At 45.8% G+C, this 12345-nt stretch overlaps 1 long non-coding RNA gene across 1 annotated transcript in view; it reads left to right on the top strand.

Annotated features, from left to right (window-relative positions):
* Positions 1-8722, top strand: part of LOC144773608 (uncharacterized) — a 65714-nt gene extending 56992 nt beyond the window's left edge. The window contains exon 3 of the long non-coding RNA XR_013600021.1: positions 8018-8722. This is a non-coding gene — a long non-coding RNA (uncharacterized LOC144773608). The remainder of the gene's footprint in view (positions 1-8017) is intronic.
* The last annotated feature ends 3623 nt before the right edge of the window (positions 8723-12345 follow it).

Genomic DNA, 12345 nt, shown 5'->3' with positions numbered 1-12345 from the left:
CTTATGTTATGTGTGCATGATTAATATGCATATGTATCTCCCATGTTCGATTAAAGACGCAATTACAGTTGTGTCCATCTCTAGTATGCTAGTTTCCAGTTCTCGTGAAAGCTACGAGTATTAGGCCTATGTAAAGTTACGTTGCCACGTTTCTCAGTGTGCACGTTATTTCATTATAAAGTCCCCGTTTCTAGGCCTCAAAAGGGCCCGGACACCAGATTCAGCTCCTGTCTCCTGAGCCCTCGCTGAGGAGCGATACAGCCCCCACCTGTATCCTCGACCCTTCACTTACTTCCTGCCTCACAGTGCCCGGCTCGGCCTGGCTCTGCCCACGAGTCTGCCAAGCGTATGTTATGATTCTAGTTATCAGTCCAGCCCTCCTTCTCTGCATTCCTAAGCTACTGAATCGCATCAATAGTTTCCGTCATTGTCTAGCCTTTACGTCTCCATGTAGGAGAAATACTGCATTTAATGGTCATTTAATATTTTTCATCACGCACTACATGTAGAATAATGCATGCTCCAGTCTTAGAGTCTGTTAGCCTCTCCCCTCCTGACTCTTAGTTTATATCAACATGTTCTCTAAACATTAGATACTAGATAGGGTTTAGGTACATGTCGCCCTGACTCTCCAGACTTCAGTCTCTGCTCCTAGCGCAGAGTTCATAGCCCCCAGCTTCTCCTAGTAACACGTCATTGTCAGTTTGCGCGCACCATTAGGTTAGAGGTCCCGGCTCCTTAGGTAGCCCCCTCCATGTTTCCGCCCCATTTATGACATATTCTGTTACGTTTACATCACATGTCTATGTATACGCCTCTTGTTACACCTACTTTCACCCTTATCTTTCACGACTGCTATTGACCACACCCACTGCTCCGCCTACTGTATTCACTGTAATGCAACTGTTTTTGTATATATGCTTGTACATTGTTATTAAAGTTAGAGCGCTCATTCCCTGTCCCCCCTGCAGGGCCCTGCCATCCTGTTCCCGTGCAGGTTGTCCTGTTCCTGTCCTTATGCTGTATTAAACCTGCAAACTCCTACTACCTCGAATCTTGACTCTTATTTATTGAGCTATCTGTTATCGCTATGTCCAGTCAAACCTAGATCCGGTATTATTTATTTATATACCACAGGTTCGTCTGCCTCTTCAGGAGGACCTTCTGTCGCTGCAGCAGGGGACGGTCCTCCACCCGAACCTGTCCAGTCTCCACCTCCATGCTTGGAGATTGAGCGGCGACAGTTGAGGCCATTTTACTTGCCTCCTGAAGTCTGTAACGTCATTCTGGCAGCCAGGCGTCCCTCCACAAAGTCGGTATACGCCTGCAGGTGGAACAGATTTGTGGCATGGTGCACAGCAAAGGCTGTGGATCCTCTTGCTGCCCCTCTTTCTGAGGTTCTTCTCTTCCTTCTTTCTCTTGCCCAGCAGGGCTCTGCTCTGGGCACTATCAAGGGCTACCTTTCTGCCCTTTCGGCCTTTCTGAGGCTGCCTGATCAACCTTCTTTGTTCAAGTCCCCTATTGTAAATAGTTTTCTAAAAGGCATCACTCACACGTTTCCTCCTGTTCCGTTTGTGATGCCTCAGTGGGACTTGAACCTGGTTCTTACGTTTCTGATGTGCGCTCCCTTTGAGCCGCTTCACAACTGTCCTCTTCGCCTTCTGACCTTGAAGACTGCTTTCCTGGTTGCCATCACCTCTGCGAGGAGAGTGAGTGAGCTCCAGGCCCTTTCTTGTACTCCACCTTTCCTTTCTGTCCATCCGGACAAAGTGGTGCTGCGTACCAAACCATCTTTCCTGCCCAAGGTTGTCACGGCCTTCCACATCGGGCAGTCTATCACCTTGCCAACCTTCTTCCCGCCACCGCACCCCTCTAAAGAGGAAGAGCGGCTCCACCGTCTGGACCCAAAACGTGCGCTCTCATTTTACTTGGATCGCACACGCCAGTTACGGGTGGATGACCAACTCTTTGTTGGTTACGTGGGCGCTAAGAAGGGGAAAGCGGTGCACAAGAGGACCATCTCACGGTGGATCATCTTATGTATCCAGGCATGCTACTCCTTGGCTAGAAAGGAGCCCCCTGTTGGATTACAGGCTCATTCCACCAGAGCCACGGCAACTACAACTGCCTGGGCCGGGGTGTGCCCTTACAGGATATCTGTCAGGCAGCTACGTGGGCATCGCTGCACACGTTTGCAAGACACTACTGCCTGGACAGTCCAGTCCGGAGGGATGGCTTCTTTGGCTGTTCCGTCCTCCAGGACTTTCTGGTGTGATTATTGGTTCGCAGACCCACCACCGGGGTTGGTATTGCTGGGGTATCTATTCTAAGGTAAGGAATCTAATACTAACGTGTCTCTTTCAGATGCACAGATGCACAAGTTACTACTTGTGTAACGATATATCTGTAAGAGACATTAGTTAGTATTAGATTCCTTACCGACCCACCCATCCTCCCAGTTCTGCGAACCAATATCTAGGGTTAGGGTTGTCCCCTTTCAGGGCCCTAGTTTCAATGGCACCAGTGTTGGTTTTTCAACATGGCTCTGCGTTTCTGGCGCGGAAAAGCTGTGTCTAAGAACTGACGTCAGCACGCGGAGGCGGCGTCTAAGTACTCCGACGACGTCATCACGGCGCCCACGATGCCGACGACGGACGCGGAGCCTTAGACGACGCCTACCGACGCGCAAGGGTACGGCTACGCAAAAATTTCCGGATCCAGTCTGACGCCTGGGGATATTCTAAGGTAAGGAATCTAATACTAACTAATGTCTCTTACAGATATATTGTTACACAAGTAGTACCTTGTGCGTTAAGATCGCCCCCGCCCTATGTACAAGGTGCTAATGCACCCCCGCTTTTGTTACCCGTCCAGCAACCTGTTATTCTCCCTCCAGCTCCAGCTCCTGCACCTCCACCACAGCCCCTTGTGGCACTACCACTACCGTCATTTCCTTTGCCTCCAGCTCCCTCGCTTCCAGCTCCTTTGGCTCCGACTTCTTTGCCTCAGCCTCCTTTGCCCTCGACCTCCGTTCTACCCGTTGCCTCTGCTCCTGCTCCGTCTCATACTTTATCCCCTGGCCTTCTGTCAACTTCCCCCTCAGTTCGTAAACGGATGGTTGATACCGTTTCTGGCCTTTTATCTCCTTTCTTTGGGTCAGTAAGCATGACTCCTGTCCTTCCCCGCAGGCAGACCCGTAGTTTACTCCCAGGTTCCCAAGAACGAGATGCGTTAGATCTCCTTGCCCGCAAGTGGATTATGAATGGTCCCGAGTATACTGTTCGAGATATTATGGATACTTTTGAGCAGTGGGATGGCTCTATACAAAGATTCGTTTTTGATGCCATGTATGGCATTCTAGGTCAGGAATGGGAGGCCATAGGATTGGGGTTGGCTCCCCAGGGTTTGCTGGATGTTCGGGCTGACTTTGATAAAGGAATTATTGTGGGTCCTCAGGTTGAGGATGCTATACAGACACTTGTCACATTCAGATCAATGTTCTTTTCCCGGTCTTTGTCTGAACCTGATCCTTCTGTTAGGCGCAAACTGAAATACTACCCTATGCGAGGGGTTCCTCCAGTGTGGAGAGAAGCGGTTGGAGCCCAGGATGGTAATCAGTCTATACCAGCTCACTTCCAACGTATATGGGTACATGTACCTTGGAAGAGATCTGAGGTGCTGGCCCTTAAACAGTCCTTACCTGACCCCCGTAAAAACCCTGCTGGTTACTACAAAGAATTATCTCAGACTGTTGATGCTTGCATTATGAATTTGGCTGACATAGATATGTTAATGGGAAATGTTGCCCCACAACCATTGTGGGCTAGGATTCGGAAAGAGGACCACGTCCAAGAATTAGGAGGTGATTGGAATGCTATACGGGCTGCTGATAGACTCCAGGTGGGTGGTGCTAAACCCGAGGATTTAGTTGCAGAACTTCCTGGTGAATAATCACCTTAATGAAAACTATGATGCCCGCCCTGCGAGTTAATTGGGATAAGTTAGTTGCCTGTAAGCAGAAGAAGGATGAGAGTGTCTCCGACTTCTTTACTCGTTTTGAGGAAACGTTCCTTGATCACAGTGGTCAGGATATGAGCACAGAGGGGGGACAGCGATTGTTCGTAGATAAATTTGTATTTAATTTGCTTCCCGAACTCTCTAATAAATTAAAAGATTCCGAAAGTTCATGGGCTGTTTCTTCTTCAGCCCAGATATTGGCTACTGCCCAGTATTACGAAAATAGGGATAAGGAGAAGAAGGACAAATTGGATAAAAAGACTAAAGAGTTCAAAACAAAGGTTCTTTTGCAACAGACTTATCCCCCTCGTCCACCTCAGCGCCAGTTTCAGCCGACTCCCCAGTTTCAGAAGGTGTTTCAGAAACCTGAGCCCTTTGTCCCACGGCCTCCACTGGATCCTAATCAATGTGCCTATTGCAAGGAAGAAGGTCACTTTAAGAATAATTGCCCAGTTTTATTGCAGCGTGCTGGTGGTACGCCTGGGCCGCGAGGCCGAGGTGGCTTCCAGTCAACATCTAGGGTGAGGGGGCGAGGTACAATGTCCCAGGATAAACGTTCCTTTCCGCATCAAAATTCCATGAATTATTTTGATCAGCAAAATACTCAGTCTGCCCATTATTATAATGATGATTATTATATGGAGGATGAGAATCAGGATTTTAATTCTAGCTAGGACAGCCGTAGACAAAGTGAGGGAGTCATATCCGTTCCAGTGGAACAAAATGGGCCTTATGTTGATGTCGTTGCGCTTGGTGTGTCAGAGCCATTTCTCTTGGATACTGGTGCAACGAAGAGTTCTATCATCCACTCTAAACTCCCTGGGGCACCTTTGTCTGGCTTAACAAATGTTTTTGTAGGATTTTCTGGCGCCCCAGTTCGTAACCCAGTTTCTTGTCCTTTGCCTATCTCCATTGGTCCTTATGATTTGGAGGCTCTGCTTATTTTAACGACTGGTTGTGGTGAGAATTTGTTGGGTTTGGATTTGTTGAAAAGACTGTATGCGACACTGCATTGTTCTCCTTCTGGTGTACACCTTACTTTAGGTAGAAGTTTGATTACCCGACATATTTGTCTAGAGACCAACTACCTTCTGAATTATGCTCCCTGCCTGCCACTCTTTGGGCTACAGGCCCCAATGATGTTGGCCTCTTGCAGATTCCACCCTACATTGTCACCCTCAAATCTAATGTTAAGTTACCTCGCATTCCTCAGTATAAGATTTCTAGTGATGGTGAGAGAGCGCTGATGGCTATCATTTATGATTTGGTTGAGAAAGGCGTGGTTGAAGAGACTAGAGGAAATGTATGTAATAGTCCTGCCTTGCCTGTTCTTAAATGTACGGACTCTTCCCAGCCACCTGTTTATCGTTTTGTGATCGATCTCCAGGAGGTCAACAAGATTGTTGTACCCCAGTTTCCTGTCGTCCCAGATATCACTGCTTTATTGACGATGATACCTGCTTCGGCTGCCTGGTTCTCGGTCATTGACCTTAAGAATGCTTTCTTTAGCATTTCCATTGCTGAGGAAAGTAGGGATATTTTTGGTTTCTCTTTGGGAGGCCGAAGCTTCCGGTTCAAGCGCGCACCTCAAGGCTATTGTGAAAGTCCCTCCATTTATAGTTAGGCTTTGAAAACTCAGCTCGATGCTTTCACTTTACCTCCAGGTGCCACCCTTATTCAGTACGTAGATGATCTGTTAGTTGCTGCTGATTCTGAGGACATTTGTAAACAAGTTACTGTTTCACTGTTGCATCACTTGTCTGACCTTCATTATAAGGTTTCGCCCTCTAAATTACAATATTGTCGCCAAGAGGTTACCTACTTAGGTCATCTCTTGTCGAAGGAGGGACGGCGATTGACCCCAGAACGAATCCAAGCAATTGCACAAATGTCTGTACCATGTACCCAGAGAGAGGTGCGTGCCTTTTTGGGCATTACCTCTTACTGTAGACCATGGATTCCGAATTTTTCTTTGTTAGCTAAACCTCTGTTAGCACTTACCCTTAAAGATACACCCCAACCTCTCCCTTGGACAGAGGAATGCCAGAAAAGTTTTACTGATTTGGGCACTTCCTTATGTTCTGCTCCTGTGTTGGGTACTCCGGATTACAGTAAACCTTTCACACTTTATGTGCACGAGAGAGAAGGTTGTGTGTTGTCAGTCTTGACACAGCAATTTGGGGACAAGCAACGTCCATGTGCTTATTTTTCGGCTACGTTAGACCCTGTAGCTAAAGCATTACCTAGTTGTCTGAAAGCTACAGCAGCAGCAGCAGTTTCTATTCGCCAATCTGCTGGATTGGTGCTAGACAATACGCTTATTGTCATGGTGCCACATGCAATGGATACTCTCCTAAACAGGACAAAAACTCAGCTTCTTTCGAGCGCCCGTTTATCTGGGTATGAGCTGACGCTCTTGGCTAGACACGTACACATCAAACGATGTAATACCCTAAATCCAGCTACACTGTTACCGATCCCAGTAGAGAAAGGCATTCAAGAGCAACATGATTGTTTTCTCTGTACAGAGGAGGAGACAAAAGGAAGGATTGATTTAAAAGATACGCCGCTCCTGGACCCGGATGGGATCCTATGGGTGGATGGTTCGTTTTTTAAGCTCCTCAATGGTGAACCGACTGCAGCCTATGCTGTTACCACTTTGCATACAATTGTGGAAACAGCGCGCATTAGGCAGAATTCAGCCCAAGCGGCTGAATTGATAGCTCTGACTAGAGCTTGTGTATTGGCTAAAGGGAAGAGAGTGAATGTGTTCACCGACAGCCAATATGCATTTGGGGTGGCCCACAGTTTTGGCCGCCTTTGGAGGGAAAGAGGATTCTTTACCTCACATGGTACTAAAATACAGCATGGTCAGTTAGTGAATAACCTTTTGGAATCACTTGCTTTACCTACTCAGATAACAATTGTGAAGTGTAGTGGGCATAAGAGGATCATTGATGATGTGGGTGAAGGAAACGCTTTTGCGGATCAGATAGCGAAAGAGACAGCGAGAGATGTGACGAGTCATATGTATGTTGCTGGACCTGCTAGATGGGTCAGTCAAGGAGGAATGTGTGAGGACACAATAGAAAGTGTGAAAATGATTCAGGAATAGGCTACAGAAAAAGAATTGAGTAAGTGGAGAGATAGTACGGGAATGTTGGATGCGACGGGGTGTTGAATAGAATTGTCGGAACACCAACGTTGGCTGTTACCAGACGCCTATGTACTTCCAGTAGTAACTATGGCGCATGGTCCAGCCCACATCAGTGTGAAAGGAATATGCAAGCTTTTGGCTCCGGTATGGCAGAATGCTGGGATTCCTAAATGTGCAGACAATCTTGTTAAACATTGCATTGTTTGTTTGATGCACAACCCAGGAAGAGGGACACCAACCCCAGCAGGCCATTTTTCTCCCCCAACGTATCCTTTTGAGGTATTGCAGATAGACTACATTCATATGGAGAGATGCAATAACCTAAAGTATGTCCTTGTGGTGGTGTGTGCCTTTTCTAGATGGATAGAGGCCTACCCCCTAAAGGATAATACTGCCTTGTCTACAGCCAAGGTCCTTCTGAAAGAATACTTCCCGAGGTTTTGTTTACCTCAAATTGTCTGGTGTGACAACGGAAGTGAATTCGTGGGTCAAATCATGCAGAAAGTATGTGCCGGTCTTGGTATTAAGCAGAAATTCCATGTGGCAAACCACCCTCAGTCAGCGGGTTTGGTAGAGTGCTATAATGGCACTCTCAAGCTTAAACTTGCGAAGATACAAGCCAGCACAGGTCTTGCCTGGCCCGATGCTTTACCTTTAGCCCTCTTGTCAACTCGAACAGCTGTTCATTCTCGTGTGGGACTTAGCCCATATGAGATTGTGTTTGGACGCCCGGCTAATGTCTGGGGTGTCTCCAGACCCAAGAAGTACTCTGACATAGAATACCCAATGTTGATTGACTATCTGCATGACCTCACCACTAAATTGCGTGTTCTTCATCAACAGGTACAAGACGCTTTGCCTCAGGCTTCTACAGATCCTGGTCACACCATACAACTCGGTGACTGGGTTTCTACTAAAAATTTTCAGATGTCAAAGAACTTGGAACCTCGCTGGAGAGAGCCACGTCCGGTCCTGCTGACCACACGCACAGCTGTGAAGGTGGTCGGAAAGAAAAACTGGATTCATGGTGTGCACTGCAAAAAGGTACCCTTGCCTTTGCCTTTTGACCAGTGGGTCCGCAAAGGTATAGGTGATTGTGAAGGAGAGAGGGTCCCCTGGTTTGTACCTTTTGGTGATGCACACCTAGAATGGACTCAGTCTGAGAAAGAAGACGATGACATTTTGCAAGAAGCTATTCCACCACATCTGAGAATGAACACAACTAATCCAGAGACACTTTTCCAGGGTCAGACTGTACCGAACAAAATTAGATATAATTTGAGATCTAGAGCAACTAAGGACAATTGGGGAACTTTTTTTGTGTGCTTTTTGCGACGTTGACCATCTAATTAGGTTGCAAGGTCATGGTAAGAGCCTTAGTTAGTGATCCGAGTTGTGGCAATAGATCGGCAGGACTTGCAGTGTCATAGGACGGCTAATAATCACGGCTAAGTGAAGAAGGAAGACTGCCACGAGCAACATCTAGAAGATGGATTCTGCTAAATATTGTAAATTATTATTTAATAGATGTGGCGTAGTACTATGTGTTTTAACTTTGCTATGTGTTTTATTGGCTTGTGTGGGTTGGGTTGTTCACACTTTGCAGCCAACATCTGTATCTATATCTACCTCCCAGCCCATACCTTTTCGCACTACTGTTTCCCCACACCAATTTCATACGCTACCAGAGCATGAGCAAATTAGGAGAATGGAGTATTTCAACAATTCCTTCATTCAATTGTTACACCAGCATCAATTGGTGATCAATACCACCGATTGCTGGGTTTGTGGACTTTTACCCCATGATACAGATAGAGGAATGCCATATTTAGTTCTACCCTTCTCCCTAAAAGGATCTGCTTGGGCTTATACCTCTATGTTTGCCAATGCCTTTGAGAACCAACATCGACATCCTGTTGGTCCGTATAGAGAGGGAATTGACGTTAGTCATGACGCACTGATAAAAGGAATAGTGGCTATGTCAAAACATTATTAGAAATGTAATGAATTCCCCACTGACGAACGACAAGCATACATTGACTGGAATGTGACACATTACGTCACTAGCCTTACAGACAGAGCCAAAATGAAAAGATCTCCATCTATATTTACTGTGCCCCACCAAGGTCACCTATGTCTCCAAGCAAATGGTCGAAGTCCTAAGGCTCAATTGGGAAAGAGCACTTGTAACATTACATATATCTATACATCCCGAACGTCTCCACCACTGGTAGCGTCTCAAGGAACATATTTAGTTTGCCATGACAGAGCCTATACATGACTACCAGCCGATTTCTCAGGAACTTGCTATATAGCTTTTCTCCTCCCTCCAACATATACAGCTCCTTCGGGACATCACAAGACAAGGTACGGTAGAGGGGTTATTGCTTTGGAAGACACAGTAGGACAAGAAGTAGGCGACTTCCTTAAAGGATTCCTCCCATTTTGGGGCCCTATGGTCAATAGTAGAAATATCAGGCATCTCATTCGAGTAGTTGAAGCAACAATAAATGAAACTGTCGGAGCACTTGGTAATATCACTGCTGAGCTTCAGGCTGAACACCTTATGATATTACAAAACAGAATGGTGTTAGACATCATTCTTGCAGATTGTGGTGGAGTCTGTAAATTGATCGGATCCAGTTGTTGCATTTACATACCTGACAACACCCCTACAGTATACCAGGCCATCTCTAAATTACACCACATTGCTGAGTCCATCCACCAGGACGAAGGAAATTGGTCTTTGATGGGATGGTTTTGGGGACTACTGTCCACATGGGGATGGAGGGTATTGACTTTTGTTGGAGTAGTTTTGGCAAATCATCTTTTCGTGTTGCCTTTGTTTGCAATGTGGCCCCACAATCTGTGGTCTTTGTGCTACTATGTGTGTCCCAAGACCCATGTCACAGAAAACAGAGAAAATGAAGATGATGTTGCAGCATCAGCTTGACGACCTCATGACCATCAACATTGATTCAGATTAGCGTGAGTCTTTGTGTATTGCCTGCGTAATGGCAAAAGGAGGGGCTGAGGTTCTTTAATTTCGACTCCATTTTACATTCGCCTCCATTTTGTGTTGCCTTTACACAGGTTGCTCGATTCACGAAGTGTCTCTGCCCCTTGGCCTGCAACGTGTCAAAAACCCCCTCCGTCCTTGTCTTGAAACCCATCTCAGACACCAGCCGGCCTAACTAATCCTTGTCTGGACTACCTAATCTCTATATCAACTATCTGTTAGCCTTTAGTATTCTTCTCTTGCCGTATCTTATCTTTTGGCCTTTGCTATTCTCTCCCTCTGTTTTCCTATTCCACAACCTTTCTTTTGAAGCATACAGACATGTCCTGCCATTACAACCCTGAACCATGGGTACCAGTATTGATTAACTTTGGGGGCTGGATAACACACAACATGTAAGCAGAAAGCATTCTGGTTGCACAACACCTTGTTTTCAAACTCTTCTGATTGGCTAAAACTTTGTGTATTGGGTGTATGTTTGCACAGATGTATTTTGCCTGTAAAAAGCTTGTGAGCCACGGAATAAAGTGGCAGTCTCCTGAGAACCTACTTGGTGTACTTCTTGGACAACTGTGCTTAGCTGCAGCTAATAAACTTGGTTTTGTACGCCAACAGAGTATCCCGTGTCTCTGTGCAACAAGGCAGGTGAACTCGAAGATTTCAGGCCCGGTTCTTCACTGTGACATGCTACTCTATAAAACACCTCTCCACTTTACTGTACAAGACGTCACGCCACTGTACGCCAATGCACTCTACAGCAGTCTCCTCGACTCTATGCCCCTACTCTTGAAGGTGCTTTACTCCACTCTGAGACTGAATGTCACGGAACTACACTACACTGCAGGACACGGCACTCCACTCTGACGCGCAACTCCATTTTACGATACACCACACCACTCTATGACATGCCAATACACTGTATGCTGCTACAATGTAAGACACAGTATGAGGTGTCCCTTTAACATGCCTCTCAACTCTACTCCACGCAAACCCATTCTACGTCACTAAAATCTACTGTACGACACGTCACTCCATTCTACAGCACTTCACTTCACTTCCCAACACAGCACACTACCCGCCGCTATGTAACTGCATTCTACTCTAGTCCACTCTACGACACCCCACTCTTCAAGCCTACACTGTATGAAACTCTCCACCACTATACTCTACGACATTCCACTTGACAACACTTGACTCTACAATTTTAAACACATTTCTATTTTTTTAAATGTTGAACTGTAATGAAAAAAACTAATGTTAAAGCTTAGTTATAGTTAGGAAATCTTTGTTTGAGGCATGTGAGCTGTAGATTACATGCTTTGCATACACCTGCCATCTTGTGTTGGGTCCGGATGTTTTTCTTCGAAGGAGTCTTTCCAGTCATGAGGAAGGTGACTCCTCCTTTCGGTGATAGTGCGCATGGGCATCAACTCCATTGTTAGATTGTTTTCCCACAGAGGATGAGAATAGAGTTAGTAAAGGTAGAATAGAGACGTACATGCGTAGTATATGACATAAGAAAGAACTGCAGCAGGTATAGGTACCCGTGGAGGTGGGAGGGCGCCTGTGAATCTACAGCTCTACATGCCAAGAACAGATGCTTACTGGGTAAGTAACATTTTACGTTCAAAGCATGTGAGCTGTATATCACATGCTTTGCATAGACTATACAGCAGTACTCTCCCAAAGCAGGGGCTAACCTATAGCTGTTGCAGTTGTTTGAAAACGTGTTTTAAGTACTGCCTGGCCTACATTAGCTTGTTGCCTCGCTAACACATCTACACAATAGTGTTTGGTGAATGTTTGCGGTGTAGACCATGTTGCTGCCTTACATATGTCAGCTAAGTGACTATTCCCTAAGAAAGCATTAGTAGCCTCTATTTTGCGGGTGGAATGCACACTAGGGGATATTATCAATGTTCTTTTTACTTTCACATAAAATGTTTGGATACATTTCATGCTCCATCTTGCAATGCCTGATTTAGAAATAGGATTGCCTTTGTGTGGTGGCAAAAAGCAACAACAAGCATTGGCAATGCCAATCGTCTCGCCATATTGATTAGGTTAGTGGTTTATTTTATAATACAAATAATTAATGTAATAATTTTTTGCGACATGTAAAAGTAGTGTGAATGTAATACATTTGATGGCT

This window comes from Lissotriton helveticus, chromosome 8 (genome assembly GCF_964261635.1).
Source record: "Lissotriton helveticus chromosome 8, aLisHel1.1, whole genome shotgun sequence".
Lineage (NCBI taxonomy): Eukaryota > Metazoa > Chordata > Amphibia > Caudata > Salamandridae > Lissotriton > Lissotriton helveticus.
Note: the sequence above shows the minus strand (reverse complement) of the source record. Positions and strands in the feature narration are given on the sequence as shown.